This window comes from Panicum virgatum, chromosome 9N, assembly GCF_016808335.1.
Source record: "Panicum virgatum strain AP13 chromosome 9N, P.virgatum_v5, whole genome shotgun sequence".
NCBI classification, from domain to species: Eukaryota; Viridiplantae; Streptophyta; class Magnoliopsida; order Poales; family Poaceae; genus Panicum; species Panicum virgatum.
In genome coordinates this window covers 19,676,817-19,683,364 of record NC_053153.1, presented here as the reverse complement: position 1 = coordinate 19,683,364, position 6,548 = coordinate 19,676,817, and the positions used below count along the sequence as shown (strand labels likewise).

The window sequence follows — 6,548 nt, the reverse complement described above, 5'->3', positions numbered from 1 at the left end:
TGCTCCTCTAATTAGGCTCGTTAGATTCGTCTCGTAGTTTACATACAAGATTTGTAATTAGTTTTGTGATTAATCTATATTTAATACTTTAAATATTGAAGATTCCATTGCAAAACGCAAAAACGCAAAATGGAAAATGAACTAAACACACCGTTATCGGATACGGAAAATTTTCAAAGCTTACTTTGCAGTAACCGACCTATGAACCCCACCGCCCCAGGGCCTTGCAGGATTGGATTTGCATGTTTTTCTTCCTCCCCGAGATTCCATCTCCTCCCTTTGCTACCCCAGACGCCGCTCTCGACGCTGTCGACCCGTGCGGCGCCCTCCAGTCCTCCACGCTCCCCTGCCCAACTGCAGCTCGAGTCCAGCTGGTGCGGCTGCACCCTACGAACATCCGACAAGGGTATGCCTGCCTATTCCCTTCCCTTCCCTTCCCATCCCGCTGCACGAAATCAAACACCCAAATCCCTAACGTAAGGTATTTGTTTTCGGATCTGACCATGATTTTACCTACTAAATTCGATCTTTTTGCAACAGTGGTGTTTGTTTTCGGATCTGACCATGATTTTACATGCTCAATTCGATCTTTTTGCAACAGTTATTGGGTCCCCCCGTGTTGTGGACTTGGACAGAGTAAGCCTAGTTTACACTTGATAGTTAGTGCTTGAAGCAGAAGGGGCTTACATTTTCTATAATTGGGTCTTGATTCCAAAATTATTAGAAAACAAATTCAACTAGTAATACTTAGTTTTGCTATCCTTCCTGGACAGGAAGTGCAAAAGCTTAGTTTTTGAAACATTCATGTATTTATGTTCTGTTGGATGAGAATAGATTTTTTTTTCCTTACTATGTTTTGTGTTGGATGGGAGTGGATGTTTTTCTTCTTGTTTAAGAAGCCGGTACTTTCTTGTTGGGCGTTTTAATCAGAATGCGTCTTGCAGAGTCACTTAAAACAAAAACATAAACTTTACCTTCCAGGTGATCAGCCGTGACATGGCAAGGAAGCCTTCAGCTTTTCTCGTGTTCCTTTTCCATATATGATGTCCTTCCTTCTGAAGGGCAAAAATATTATAAGATCATTGAAGTGGCCGTTGAGAAGAGAATCAGCACTTTCAACACATCTTGCTGAAATTCCACCTGAAGTAGAGTTATCAGACTACCGGAGACTGCCAAGGTCTTATTGTGACAGCCCAACAGGACTTCTCCATGGGGAGGACTTAAAGGCTGAGTTGATTCCTGACTTGGATATTTTCTTTGAGAGGCTGTATGAATATTTCTGTGCAAAGGGTTTAAGATGCATCATCACCAAATGGATAATCGAGATCCTTAATGTTACATTTATGGTATGCACGATTGGTTTTTTCTTCTTGTTTGTTGATTGGGATGCCCTTGCCCATTTGAAATGTGGAGTGGAAGCACTTGAGATAGGGGAGAAACCATGTGACCTAATGAATGTCATCAAGAATGACCCATTAAGTTCGTTCACATATGTGAAGATGATCACTGTCGGATCAATGGTTATATTGACGACTTATGGAATTATTAACTTTGTCAAGTTCTTTGTAAAATTGAGAAGCACGCTAAATGTTCGTGACTTCTACCATAACAGGTAATATTTCAATTTCATGTGCCCACTTCCACACAAACATTTCTTTGAGAAAATAATTGACTTATCATTTTGTTTTTATTACTTCTTTGTGCAGCCTTAAGGTAACAGATCTGAAGATTCAAACTATATCATGGCCCAAAGTAGTTGAGAAGGTTGTCCTCCTCCAGAAGTCGCAACAACTTTGCATTGTTAAGGATCTTTCAGAGCATGATATCATCATGAGAATAATGCGCAAAGAGAACTACTTGATTGGGATGGTTAATAAAGGCGTCATTGCATTTTCACTTCCCTGTTGGCTGCCTGGAGTTGGTCCAGCTGTCGGCTCTCGTGTCCATGGAAGGAAAAACCATCTGATGCTTCCAAAGGTGCTGGAGGGGACATTAAATTGGTGCATCTTTCAGAGCATGTTCGATAGGTAAGGAAAGTGTGTTCCTTTTTCTGGTTTCCGTCAAAAATTTGGCTAGTGTTAGTTTTCGCAAATGGTCTGATATGCAGTGCCACTCAGGTTTTTGAGAACGAGTAAGAGTTATGACATGAAAAAAGAACTAATATGTGGTGGATATGTATTTACAAGTGTCAACTTGATGTTATTTTACTGGCAATGTCAATAGTGGAATGCTGTTTCCATGCAAATACACCAGTCCTAGTAGATTTTGTCATATGTTAGTTTACTGACTATGTCAATAATGACAAATTGAGGCCTTTATGATACTTTAGCACCCTTAACCCTTTATGATATATGATAATAAAATGTCTGTGACTCTGTGTCCCCTTCCATGTGGCGCTCAGTTTATGTGCATTGCAGGGACAATAGTGTTTACCTGAAATTTTTGAGATGACAGATGAGAAAACTTTGCTGCTCATTTACTGAATTTTGTAGCTGTAAATAATCTCAGAAACAACTATTACTACCTGAAATGTATGGTGTTCCTGTTTTCGTTCTTATCCATGAAGCACCTTTCTCATAACTTTTCCTTTAAAATGTTCTCTTCCACTATAGTTTTTCAACTTTATTTGTTGATTCTATTATTTTAAAAAGTTATCTTACTTTCTGTAACCTTTTTACATCGGCTAATGGCTATTGATCCTGCTTCAACACAAACCTCATGTCATCTTCTTTTGCAGTAAATTTTGCGTCAGAAAAGACTTCCTAGCAAGCCCATCTGTTTTGAAAAAGCGACTTGTAATTATGGGCATTGCAATGCTTTTCCTGTCGCCCTGCCTTGTCATCTTCCCATTGGTATATATGTTTCTGAGACATGCTGAAGAATTCTACAATCACCCCAGTACAGCATCATCTCGAAGATGGTCAAATTTATCAAGATGGATTCTGCGTGAGTACAATGAGGTAGAAATAAGTATCTTTTTTTGTGGGTATAAGCCCACAACAAAGCTCATAGATCATATTTAGTTAATTTTGTTCTTTTCCAGTTAGTCCCTAATGCCACTACTAACTATTTCAGGTTGAACATTTCTTCAGACACAGGATGAACAATTGCACTCTTCATTCTTTGAATTACTTAAAACAGTTTCCAACTCCATTAATATCTATTGTTGCAAAATTTGTTTCGTTTGTATCTGGTGGCTTGGCTGGAATCCTTCTCATCCTTGGCTTCCTGGGTGAATCTATCCTTGAGGGCCATGTAAGTTTTTTTTTCCCTGCATCCTTTATGTCACACAATCGATACCTTCTATCTTTAAAATCTCATTTCTTTATGGGTTATGAAGGTTTTCGGACGTAATCTTTTCTGGTATACTGTTATTTTTGGAACCATCGCAACTGTAAGTAGGAAAGTTGTGGCAGATGAGCTTCAAGTGATTGACCCAGAAGGAGCTATGACCCTTGTTGTCCAACATACACATTACATGCCAAAAAGATGGCGTGGTAAAGAGAGCAGTGAACTTGTGCGGAAAGAATTTGAAACTCTGTTTCAGGTAATTCACTTCCCTGAGTGTTTACAGTTGAATCGTAAATAACTCAGATTCATTTCATTGTAGTTACTGTGCCATTCTAGCATATTTAGTTCTTATATCCTTTTGCCATGAGTGAGTGGGAAGGGAGGGATGCCAGGTCCGGTACAGTGGCCGGTGCAGCTCTGCCTCTGTGGTTGGGGACAGTGGTGGTGATTTGTCTGAGAAGCATGGTGGAGTAGCTGGCTTGTTAGCAGGAGGGAGGCAGCTGCTGCAAGATAGAAAGGGAGAGTGCATAGAGAGATCAGGATTAGTAGATAAGTACTATTGTACTGCGGGTATGGGGGTTCGGTTGGGCCAATCCCCCTTTTCCTTCTATTTTTTCCCAGTTTTGATGTTCGGTGATTGGTATAACATTTATCTTGAAAAAAATAAAAGGGATCGGTACATGCTGCCTTGCCCCACAAGAGCCTAGGCATCGTGATGGGGTAATGCCTACTTGGGTATTGGGATCCATACTTGGGAATTGGAAGGGGTTCGACACTCTCAGTGGTCGATTTAGTTTTTTTTTAATAAAAGAACTCAATAAGTTAATGCCAACTTCGGTACTTTGCATTTGTAAGCAATGGACTATTGTTTATTTGGTTTATCAGATCATTATTATCAAATCATGTGTATAATTTACAATATCTGCTTTTAGAATGGTAGCTTATTGCTTATAAACTGATATTGCAGTATACCATTACAATGCTTTTGGAAGAGATGGCCTCGATTTTCATCACTCCTTACTTGCTAATATTTGTGCTACCAAAGGTAATGTTTTGAGCAAGATCAACGGAAGTTTGTTTCTAGATTATGTTGTATAATGATTTACTTTTTTCCCGGTCTACAGCGCGTCAATGATATTTTGTGCTTCATTTCGGAATTTACAGTTTATGTAGATGGAATGGGAGATGTATGCAGGTTTGTGTCTGTATTGTGCTATTACTTATTACGATCTACTAATGTTGTTACTTTGCACGGTTCCTAACTTCATTCTATTTTTCTCAATAGCTTAAGTTTGTTTGACTTCCAAAGACATGGAAATAGAAACTATGGTTCACCACTTGATTCAGTAAAAGATATGAGGAGCTCCCAAGGGAAAATGGAGAAATCATTATTAAGGTACATTTCATTTCAATACCATATATATGGCATAACATTTTACCTGGTAGTTTGTTTCTTTTGGGGTTATTATCGCAGATAAGTCTTGTGAAAACTGTAAGTTCCTGAATAAATTGGATTTGACATTGGTTTATTTTTTTCTCAAAAAAATGAAATGAAACACATGTAGGAGGAATTACATGTTAATTAATAAAGCAAGCTCAGCCCATTCTTTGATCTATTTGTATATGTAGTGGACTTGTGGCACTGAGGATACTTAACATCTGTCACTACTCACTAGTTTTGTCCTCGAGAGTTGTATGATTTTCTTCGTTACTGAGATGTGAAATGTTCTTATTTATGTACTGACCAAGTTTTCCTTTGTGTCCAATCCAGTACAAATACAAATAAATCCCAATCCTTGTAATCTCATTGACAATTTGACACATATCTAAGAAAAACTGGTATATGAAATTATTTCGAAGGAAAAAAATGTAGTATAAATTACCTTTGATGAATGTTGGCTTTAAGTGGCTATGTTATTTTATTTTGCAGTTTCCAAAACGCATATACATCATGGCAGCCAAATCCATATGGCAAGCAGTTTTTGTGCAATCTTCAGAGATTCAAGGAAAAGCAAATTCGTAAATATACTTTTCAAGCAATGGAAGAATCACAGCTTGTGTTGAGTAGTAGAGATCCAAGTTGTAGCAACATTTTCCATCGGCTGCTTTCCAGAGATGTTTTTCCAGGCAATGGGATTATTTATAAGTTTAGTCCATTAGGGCTGCTGGACACAGATCAAAGAGCTTATCCATACATTCTGGACTGGTATTACACGTGTCACTCTGAACACTTAGGCAGAAATGCGGAATCATCTAACCACCCCGATGAACCAGGGGAGGATATATGGCCACCTCTGAGCAAGCCATTTACTGAGATTGAAGAGGAGGAAATCCGGGATTCTGATATATATGAAAGAGCTCTAAGACACTTGGAGGCATCAACATCAAGTGCGTTCTTTCAGCGTGCCACCTTCAACCACCAGGGCAGGGAACAAAAGTCTACAAGCTGCACTTGCTGGGCCCAGGCCTCTGCACACCAAACGTATCCACAAGACAGTTCTGTTGAGACTCATGACAGCTTTATTGAGCCTCCAGACTTTGCAAATCACTACACATCTGGCCATGGTTCCAGCCAGCACAGCGATTGGGCACTGAACACTGCACATCCTACTGGTCCAGAAGACAGTTTCCATGAGCCTCCGAACTTTGGAAATCATTATCGGTCTGGTTATCATTCAAGCTATCACAGCAGCGACACGTTGGAGGGAACCAAAGAGCTAGAACAAAGAGATTACAGAACTAACAGTAGCTGGACAAGCCCCCAGAACCTGTCCAAGACAAGGTACATGGATGATGACCCCGACCTAGAGGAGGGCCTGAGTTTTCCATTTTGCTGATGCCCCAGAACGATGCTGGAAGCAAAAGAGAGAGCTGATGGCCATGACGATGGCGTAGCCGGTATTTGTAGCTCTATGCCAGCCAGTCAGCCTCCATGTACGGGTTATACCTTGAGGCAGTGACCCGGTTTAGTTCTAAGAAAAACACACACAAAAAATATGTTAGGGGCGCGATCAGTGATCTTAAATTACCATTTTCTCAGAAACAAAGGATGTAGTATAAGTTAGTTTTGTGTGAGCCAGCAAGGCCAACAAATTCTTTTGTACAGATCAACTACATACCTAATATAGTCATGACCGCCCCTCCGAATGGAGAAGGTAAACATTCTTTTTGATAGAAAACCGAAGTGTTTCAATGGTTCGATTAGGTAATTTACGACAGTGTACTGAAGATCCATGAACCTGGAGAAACACTGTAGT

The 6,548-nt window shown here is 39.7% G+C and overlaps 1 pseudogene; it reads left to right on the top strand.

The window, feature by feature from the left end:
• Positions 1 to 213: 213 nt before the first annotated feature.
• On the top strand, positions 214 to 6,470 carry LOC120689808 (annotated as a pseudogene).
• The last annotated feature ends 78 nt before the right edge of the window (positions 6,471 to 6,548 follow it).